This window comes from Tasmannia lanceolata, unplaced genomic scaffold, assembly GCF_043159265.1.
Source record: "Tasmannia lanceolata isolate RefF3 unplaced genomic scaffold, GAP_Taslan_0.1 ptg000025l, whole genome shotgun sequence".
In the NCBI taxonomy this organism is placed as follows: Eukaryota; Viridiplantae; Streptophyta; class Magnoliopsida; order Canellales; family Winteraceae; genus Tasmannia; species Tasmannia lanceolata.
The window spans coordinates 6,232,798-6,243,666 of record NW_027518702.1 but is presented as its reverse complement, the minus strand read 5'-3'; positions in this window follow the sequence as shown (position 1 = coordinate 6,243,666).

Genomic DNA, 10,869 nt, shown 5'->3' with positions numbered 1-10,869 from the left:
TTTTCCATGGAATTTTATTTCAATTGCCTATAAATAGGCCTCATGTATTAGGGTTTTTAAGTTTTGGATGATTAGTTGATATTGATTCCGATTCTCCCCTCTAATTTCCTCTCTTCTTCTTCCCTAGGTTTCTTCTTCGTCCTTCTCCATTCTCCCTCTTCTCTTCTTTTATTCTTCCCTCTCTTCTCTTCTTTTATTCTTCTACCCTTCCTTTTATTCTTCTCTCTTCTCCCTCTTCTTCTATTTCCCTTTCCCGGTCCTACATCAAGGGGTTTAGGTTTGGTAGATAAGAATTATACTCATTTTAATTAATGGTCCAAAGTGTTTGGATTTTTTGACTTGGGTGAGCATAATCTGTATTTTTAGATCGGTTAAGATTTTGGGGCTGTTTGGATACCTGGATTTTAGAATCCAGGTTTTAGTTTGAAAGTTGTGTAAAATTCTGGATTTTACAATCCATATCCTGTATTTTAAGTAAGAAATCCAGGTTTTAGAGATCTCTCCCCCATCGTGAGATTTCTAAAACTTGGAAACACGGGACGATCTCCTACTCTCTCGTTCAACAGAAATAAGGGCGAGAAATCAGAAAACGACGGAAATGACGAAGAGCTAAATGTAACTAATTCGAAGGAAATTGGAAGAATTGGTAAATGAGCGTTCTCAATCAAAATTAATCCAATCTAAAACAAAAACTAAAGCATATGCCATTCTGAAATGCAATAGGTGATTGTGAAGTTTGAGTTTTGTTGGTGATTAAGTTTGACAGTTTGTCTAAGTTAAGGATTTAAATAACTTGAAATGACGGTTTCAAGCATAGTTTTAAAACTCCCCTGAGTTGACTCCCTTTTATCTTGGCTGTGTTCCGCGTTCTGCTCTACAAAGTCAATGAAAACTCCTTGACTCTCCCGAATTATGACCACGCCAACCCAGTACTCAGCAGCGCGTGCTTAGTCAACTAGGATTTCTTCACACGCGTTTTGACACGCATCCGCATTTTGAAACACTGGTTCAAGATGATGTAAACAAGAAGACATAACTGATAAGGTTTGATGATACGTGAAATGAATATATTCTGGAATCTAAGACTAAATATTTTAGGTGTTGAGATGACAAGTGACTAGTTTCAATGGGTTAATACCAAGGAACCATCTCCTAGATGGATTTGATTAAATTGTATTTTATGATTGCGAAATAAAGTGTTGGAATTATTAGCTTCTGGATGACACTCGGCTGTGTATGTGCAGTACCCAAGTCATGAATTCAAGCAAATGACTTGAGTCTAATAATGTAAACTAACACAATAAGTTATTTGATTGATCTTTCAAATGATGGAATTAAGCCATGTGAAGCAGCCCAAATAAATGCCCAAATTGAAGATGCAACATGTCCTAAAGCTTGGGAAATAAGAGATGTTAATCTAGGATAATTGTCTTAAAATTTAACTAGGTTTCTGACAAGATTGAATTTCTCTATGATAGAGTAGTGAATATAAAGGATCTATGACATACAATTGTAGAAATAAGTAAACAACAAGTAAAGTATGTAGGCAGCTAAATAGACAAAAGGGATGAATAACTCTCTGTGAACTCTCCCTATGACATAATTTTTCATGTTTCAGAAGCTCCAAATGTGCTGATTTTTTTTTTTTTTGAACAGCACTTCTATAATATTGATATCGGACAATTATAGTAATGTTTCCTGGTTACTGATTACTAATTCCAAAGCTAAACATCTGATTAGCAGCCACACTTGCAACCTTGTCCTTGTGAAAGACTTTTTAAGTTGGTATTACAGAGAGAAGCAAAGAACACAAAATCAGGAGTAAGATACCGTGCATGGCTCATCTTGAGTGTTGAGCCAAAGTCTTAATGCTTGTATTTACCTATGCCTTTCAGGGTAAGCTATATCTTTGAACCTTGGTTGAAGCCTATACCCGGCAAAATGGTACCCGTACCCGCGGGGCACCTGCGGGCACACCCGGCCCGTAGCAAAATTTGCTGGTACGGGTACCAAATTTGTTATCCGCCAAAAAATACCCACACCTGGCCTTTACTCGTGACCAGTGGGTGGGTCTGGGTCAAGCCCTGGTACCCGCGGGTTACCCGTCAAAACAAGGGTTATGTTTTTTCTTTAGTTTTCAACTTTTCATTCTTTAGTTTTCTACTTCAGTTGGGACATTACTTTTGGTACATTCCTAGTTGGTACAGTCAGTTGTTTAGCCATAAAAAATGACTATTTTTTTCCAACAGAAGCTTTTGTATCCACAGAGTTCTGTGAAAGCTTCTGTTGGAAAAAAAAATCAGGTGAAAAATATAAATTCAAATTCGGCGGGTTACCCACGGGTTTACCCAACCCGCACGGGTTGGGTCTGGGTACATGAAAAACCTACCTGTAGAATCGTGGGTATTTTTTACCCGTACCTGCAGGTACTGTACCCGCACGGGTTAATACCAGTACCTGCGCGGGTTACCCGTTTGCCAAGGTAAACGGGGGTGAGTCAATGTTTGATGTGGTCAAATTTTTATTTACTAGGGCAAGTAAAAAGATTAAACCCGGGCGAGTAAAAACTTATAAGTACTCTCTTCTCTCCTCTCTCTCACAGGGAAAGCCCTGTGTGGGGCCAACAATTAATGGTTTAGGTCATTGGAGAAGGTGGATCTAAAGAAAAAAAAATCACTTGGGCCTACCTGGTTCAAAGATCCAAACCATTCATTTATTGGGCTCCAACGTAAAGAGGCCTCGGCCATAAAATAATCTCCATAGGATGATCCAAGCCCTGCAATCAACCTTTATGAATAGGAGAGTTAGGATTATCATTCGGAGATGATTTTTCAAGAAAGGCATATTTATAATGGGGCCCATCGATTGAACAGTCTGGATATTAGAATAATGTGGGCCGCAATTTATTATTTAATAAATATGCGTGCACGTACTTTTTTGTAAAAATAAAGTGGACGTATCAATGACAAGTTGACAACCATTAGTCTATCCAATACCCTTGAGATCATCTTGATTGGATTATCCTGACCCTTGATCTATCGAGCATCATTACCGAGAGAAGTTAAGCCATTGATTTTTTTTGCAATCTTTGGATGTCCGTCTGTGATAGAAGCAAAACCATGTATGATGTTCTACAAGATCAACGGACTCGATTTTACAAGAAATTATATGGTGGACAGCCATGCATTGGCATGCAACCCAAAATTAATATCGGGCCACATTACTTGAGAGATAGGGTGTGCCCAGAAAATCTTCTCCGTAGGATGATCCTAACCCTCCGATTTGTGGTGATTTAAAATGGAAGATACAATATAGAAAACTCCACGGATCAAAAGGTTAGGATCATCCTTTGGTGATGATTTTCTGGGCACAGCCTATCTATGTCAACGTCATGGCCCAATAAATGAATTGTTTGGATCACCCAAACAATGCAGGCCCCGTGTTAATTTTGGACAGCACGTGCCTGCTAGGTCATTCACGGGATAAATTCTCCGATTTTACATACACAAGCCCACATTATATGGGTGATCCAAACCATTCATTTGTTGGGCTATAGCATAGATAGGGTGTGCCCAAAAAGAAAAATCTTCTATACAGGATGATCCACAAGACATTCAAAACGAATGCTAGAGTGTTGTAGAAAGTAGAAACCTTTGCAGATCGGAGGGTTAGGATCATCCTATGAAGATATTTTCTCGGCATACCCTTTCTACATCAGGGCCCAACAATTGAATGGTTTAGATCACCCAAACAATGTGAGCCCCACTATAATTTTTGGGCTGCACGTAGACCTAGCAAGAAGTGACCAGAACCCGCGGGCCCACCCGTAATTTCTGGGTTTGAGTCCCAAAGTAGTGACCTGTTTCAATTAGACCAGCGGGTCCACTCGGCATGTTAAAACTGGTCCGGGCCGGGTGGACCCGCTGGTGCCCATAAAAAAACATACTTATTTTAGGAGAGGATGTGATGAAAATACGTGAAATCTGTGAGGGTATTTTCGTCACATCACTAAAATCACAGTTCCCAAATGCTGGGCTTTTTCTTCTAGTCAATGGTCATTCCATGACGAGAAAGAGGATTGCCTTAACCCGAGGCAAAAATGGGAGAAGGTTACCCATGCGTTTTGCTATTAAAGATGGAGAAAGAAAAGAGTAAAATAGGTGCCAAAACGTATTAAATTGGGGATTATGCTCTTAAATTCAAAATTTCTTTGACGAAAATACATGTCAAAGAGGTTTTTTTGTTTTTTTTGAAGGACAACAAAAATTCTTTAAAAAAAAAACGGGTGATCCACGGGCCAACCCGGCCCTTGTGAGTGGGGTCCGGGTCCACCAAGTAGTGACCCGTAAAATTCCTCAGTTTTGACCCGCTCGTATGATCAGGACCCGTACGGGTTGGGTGAAACCCGACCCAGCCAACCCATTTGCCAGGTCTATCGGCACGTTTATGTAGGGCCATTCACGGTATAAAGTAGGGCTGCACAACAAAACCGCTCAAACCGAAAAACCAAACTGAACCGGGCCATTCGGTTTGGTTCTGTTCGGTTTTTATATCTACCGGTTCGGTCGCGGTTACGATTTTCACTAAACCGATCCAATCGGTTCGGTTCACGGTTCACAAAATATTAATCAGGAAAACCGAACCGAACCGGCAATTGATACGAAACACCCATGTGGTGACGCAGTATCATATCTTTTGTAGGATACTTGGTTCTTTTCCTGTTTAGGTATGAATGTTGTTTTCTTTCGTTTTGAATCTTGATACAGGGACAAGAGTACATTTGACTATTTGAGGGTTTTACTATTTGGGTTCTACTATTTGGGTTTTGTAAAGGAAGTAATATATTCACCCCCTTTTCCTCCCCTGGCCACCCCCTTTAGTGTGTATTTATGATTGCCCATTACTTATAGGTAAAATATGGATAAACCGTGAACCGAACCAAACCGAACCGGTTTTGATCGGTTCGGTTTGCTTCGGTTCGACTGCCAATCGGTTTGGAAAAAATCCAAACCGATGGGATCGGTTCACTTTAAGAAATGCCCTTAAACCAAACCGGACCGAACCATGTGCAGCACTAGTATAAAGTCTCCCATTTTACATACTTGTCCATAATAGGACCCAAAGTTTGAGTTTTTATATGGTGAGCCCTTATAGTGCCGTATTTTTCAAAAAGTACTGATGATCCAAACCGTCCATTATGTGATGGAACACAACGTAAATAGGTTGTGCCCCAAAAATCATTTCCATAGAATGATCCTACCCCTCTGATCTATAGAGGTTTCCATATTATGCAGTCCCTCTATAGATCCGAGGGTTGGGATCATCCTATAGAAAGGATTTTTTTTTGTGCACAACGAATTTATGTTGTACGGTTTGGATCATCCTACCCCACATATTCTCTCTTTATAGTCGTTCTCGCAAAGGAATTTCCCTTTCGCATGCGACTATAAAACCCTAATCCTTGACCTTAGTATTCCTTATTCCAGCTTCCTGCAATTTTCGTCCTCTAAGAGTACCAATCTAAACCCTAATCTCTCTCTCTAATGATCTTTACTCTGTAATGTTCTTATCTTTCTTGAAAATTAGAAAATAAATGTAATGTTTTGTCCTGTTCATATTCTTTGATCTGTAAAAAAAAAAATCAGTCTATTCCTGATCTCTTGTGATGCTAGTTTTACTATCCACGATCTTTATGGGGCTGTTTGGATACATGGATTTTATAATCCAGGTTTTAGTTTGAAAGTGGTGTAAAATTCTAGATTTTACAATCTATTATCCTGGATTTTAAGTAAGAAATCCTGGTTTTAGAAATCTCTCTCCTTGTCTGATATCCAAGATTTTGAGGAAATCCAAGATTCTAGAATCCGCGAATCCAAACAGCCCATATAAGTTTTGGAATCAATGAAGGTTTAAGAATGCTACACATTAATCCATTGAAAAGAAATGAATACTACTGATTAATTGTTCAAACCCAACAAGACGTGGTGTCCACAACACTTCTATGCTTAGGTTTTAAGCAACTCAAGTTGGATAACCTTAATTTCATATTCAAAATAAGAAGTAATAAATGAGGATTGATTAATGGTTTTGTACTTTGTAAAGGGTTCTTAATTCTGATGCATTATTATTTATTAACAGTATATTCACTTTGAAACTGAGATTAGTAGCTTTGTTGAAATTACTGTCAAACTAGGCAAGGTTGCTCTACTTTATTCATTGACATCTAGAAATCTTCAATTGAAGTCATCACTGTTGTGAATTTCCTCTCTGTATGTGGAATTGATGGTTTGATTTTTTGAATTCCAGTTTTTATTCCTGTATTTTAAAGTGGATAAGATTGTCTAAGTATACAGGTGAAAGTGCCCTAGATGAGAGAGAGAGAGAGAGAGAGAGAGAGAGAGAGAGAGAGAGAGAGAGAGAGAGAGAGAGACTAAAATGAAAGCTTCAGGGGTCGCTGTGCTACTAGTTGGCTCCTTGGAGAAGGGGTTAGCTCTTTGGAAAATACTGTGGAGAAGACAATGCTAGTTGGAGAAGAAAGTTGGGAGACAGAGTTAATGTAGAGGTCGAGAGACGTGCTCGATAGAATAAAACGAGTTGTAGATGTCGTGCACTCGTCCCCGATAAAATGTTCCACCAATTTCGTTTCCTCCAAGAAACGTCAAATATCTGCTCCAAAATTTTCGATTTTGGATTGGAATAAAAAGCAAAAAAAAAAAAAAAAACGGTTACTCAAAATCCAGCCAAACACGTTTTTTATATTTTTCTATTTCGGAAATTGGAAAAAAACACCAAAAATGCTTTTAAAAAACGATGCTAGACACACCCTAAGCTTCCTCTACAGAATCTGTCACCAGGTATCAAAGCTTCCTCTACTTCATCCTGCGTTAGTACGCTACCTTCATTCCTATTCACCATGGTTGGAGTAGCCCTCAGTATTGATTTGGGGTGGGGGGAGGTAGGGTTCACATCAAGGGAATGGGAAGCATTACCCATCTTCAATTCTCTGATGAAATGCTACATTTTTGTGGGGCCAATCATGATCAAATTCACAACCTAAATGTTATCTTGAAATGTTCTAAGATTGATGATCAATTTGTGAAGACCTCTATTATTGGTGAGGTGAAGCTATCTGATTTTGCCAAAGTCACGGGATCAAAAAAGGATAAGCTCTCGATCTCCTATCTTAGTCTCCCATTGGGGTATGGCATTCATCCAAAATCTCTTTGGGCCCCAATTGTTGAGAGAATGGAGTGGAAGTTGGTGAGATGGAAGAAGAATCATCTTTTCTTTTTTTTAATGATAGAAGAATCATCTTTATCTTGGAGGGAGTATTGGCACTAGTGAACCTTCCAAAATCCTATATGTCCTTCTTCAATATTTTTGGGATGTGGTTAATAGATGGATGAAAAGGAACTTCCTTTGGGAAGACAATGGGGAAGGCAAAAACGTCAAGCACCCCATGCACCATTTGGGGTGTCCCTACCAATCCTGTGGCCACCTGACCCTGGTGCACAAGATAGTAGATGGCGTCCACAGCACACGATTGACTGAAGAAAGGCGCCCCATATAGACCAAGTTGCTTGGCTACGTCGAGAGCCCAAGGAATGACACTGTCATAAACAATGCAACTAAAGGGACCCTTAGAGTCACATTCATGTTTTTCTATAAAATTGGCTAACATTTGTGAGCCATGGTCTAAGAAATGTTTGTAGTCAGTTGCCCCACCATCGCAAATGGGTTCGACCTTGACGAAGCCGTCCCCGAACTACATCAACTTTATAATGGAGATGGGGGAGGCTAGTGTGACTTTGAGGCCTTTAGAGGCTAAGCGTTTGGCAAATTGGAGCATTGGGTTTATGTGTCCTAGGGCAGGAAAGGGGAGAACTAGAACATGGGGGGCTTTATCTCTTTTCTCTTTCTTCTCCGTACCCATAGAATTTATTTGCTGTAGTCTATATTTTGTCTGGTTTGATTAGTTATAAGTCTTTGTCTTTTCTTATTGGACTAGAAAATTCTGCCACTAGAGTTAGAATAATTGTGGCTTGGGTTGCCCCAATTTTCATTTCCTTACTTTAAGAACCTCTTTGGATTGCCAGAATTTTAAGAAAAGTTTGGAATGAAAAAAAAAATCTAGAATTTCCTACTTTTTTATACATCCAAAAAGCTAACTTGAACCAACCCCTTTCAATTTTTACTCAAAGGGGCCTTCAACTTATGGTAATATCCCTCTAAGTTAACCTTAATCATATCATTTGCCTCTAAATTGTGAAAAGAATAAATTTTAATAAGAAAAAGATTTCCAGTAGAAATATTTTTCTTGCAATCCAAACAAGGAAATGCCTATAAGTGATAGTACAAAAACTCTATACAGATCTTGTAATTGAAACATAAGATAACAGCCTTTAATCATGTAACTGAAAGATGAGAATTTATATGATGGGTGGCCGTGAAAACACGTGAAGTTTGAAAAAAGTAGGTACGGCCCACTTTTTTCAATGATCCAAACCGTTCATCTGTTTGGGCACAACATAAATAGGTTGTGCCCCAAAAATCATTTCCATAGGATGATCCTAACCCTCCGATCTGTATAAATCCCCCTGAAAGATATGAAAGATAATATATCATCATGCAATAGCATATACGCATTTTGAAAACACATGTTATATTTAAATAGAAAAGTTTGCATTTAACGATGAAAACTTCCATATATTTTGATTTAGGATACAAAGATTACAAGTGATTGTCTCACCTTGATTTAGGTGATTGGAGACAATCCACAATAACCAAAAAGTCCTATCTCATTGGCTGGGTCAGTGTGTCTTCAATCGAGTAGTTATGTTATCTACTCCGTCGGCCCAAAATATAGTGGGGACCCACATTGTTTATGTGATACAAACCATTAATTTGATGGGCTCTGACATAGAATCATCCCAACCCTTTGATATGTTGAGGTTAAAATCGACTGGTATAAACCTCCACAAATTTGTTCTCTAGGCCGACCGAGTAGATATAGATATGTTATCTACTCGATCGATTGAGGGACTGTACATTTGGAAACTTCAGTAGATCGGAGGGTTAGGATCATCCTATTGAAATGATGCACATTTGGAAACTTCAATAGATCGGAGGGTTAGGATCATCCTATTGAAATGATTTTAAGTCCGTAGCCTATTTACGTTGTGGCGCAACAAATGGACGGTTTGGATCATCCTATGGAGTGTGCAATACCCTACTTTTTGATAAATACGGGTATGTATGGCCACCATCATACCGAAGAGATATTCAGTTCATTCCATGGCCAAAAAAACCACTACCGAGGCGGAGGCCATTTCAAGAAAGTAAAAACGAGGCCAAGAAATTGAAGAAATCTTCTCCTCCAAGAAGAAGAGTAAAAAATCAGACACAAAACAAAAAGGAGAAGAAGAAGAAGCAGCTGAAGACGCGAATACGAAACCCCTGAAGGATACAAAGACAAAGAAGAAAAACAAGAAGGAGAACAAGGTTTCTTCAAAAGGAGATGGAATTTTCAATCCAGAACCTCGGCCGAGGCATAAAACCCTAGATGGACTCACCATCTACTCAGCAGATGAACTTGGAGTAGGAAAATCGGATGCTGGAGGTACGGCTCTTTGTCCGTTTGATTGTTCTTGTTGCTTTTGATTGGATTCTGTGGAGAATTTGGGTTTTTCCCATCTGGGTTTTGATTATTTGAGTAGAAAAAAACTAGCGTTTTTGGATTAGGTTTGATGGGTTGTTCTGGGATTCATCATATTGTTGTTGTAAACGGTTGGACTGGTTTGAATTTTGGTTTTTCCCATCTGGGTTTTGATTATTTGAGTAGAAAAAATCTAGGGTTTTTTAATTAGGTTTGGTGGGTTGTTCTGGGATTCTTCATGTTGTTGGTGAAAACGGTTGGATTGGTTTGAATTTTGGTTTTTCCCATCTGGGTTTTTATTATTTGAGTAGAAAAAATCTAGGGTTTTTGAATTAGGTTTGATGGGTTGTTCTGGGATTCATCATATTGTTGGTGAAAAAGGTTGGATTGGTGTTTTTTTTGGGTTCTATGAGGATGTACAATTCAACCTGTTTAGTTTAATTTTAATCTAATTTTGTTTCTATTACCTTCCTATTGTAGTAATTCTTTAGTTCTAATACCGATACCAGGCTTCGGATTTTAGGGATTTCCTTCAGTCGAATCCTAATAACAGTTCTTGGCAGCTCTTGACATAAACTAAGGCCATGTTTGGATTGCAAGAATTTTCTGGAAAAGTTTGGAAAGGAAAAATATTTCTAAATTTTGCTACTTTTTTACACTAAAAAAGATAAGTTGAACTTACCCTATTCAATTTTTATTTAGAGGGACCTTCAATTTTTTATCTTGTCCCTCTTAATTAACCATAGTTATGTAATCTCCCTCTAAATTGTGGAAAGGAAAAAAGTTTCTCGAGAAAGAATTTATGCCAGAAAGATTTTTCTTGCAATCCTAACTGAGTGTAAGAGAACTGGAAAATGTTATTAGATAATTTTCTTGGTATTAGCTCTTTGAAAGGACCTAAGAGAAGAACTGAAAAATGTTCTTATATATTATTAATGATAAACAAATAGAAACAGCTACGAACCTCCCCATTAAAAACAAATAGAAACAGAAAGGAGAAGTGATTAAGAAGTTTACAAAGTGAGGGCTGTTTCATAACAATGAAGTTATGTTTTGTATCGCAATATCATTGAGAACTTCCAACAAGTAGTTAGGTTTCAATCTAGCAAATGCTCCAAAAATTTTCTTTAAAGTTTTTTGAGCTGTGTATGACACATTTAGTAGAAAAGGTCACATTGCTACGTTCAATGGAAGAGTAAATGGATGGAAAGATA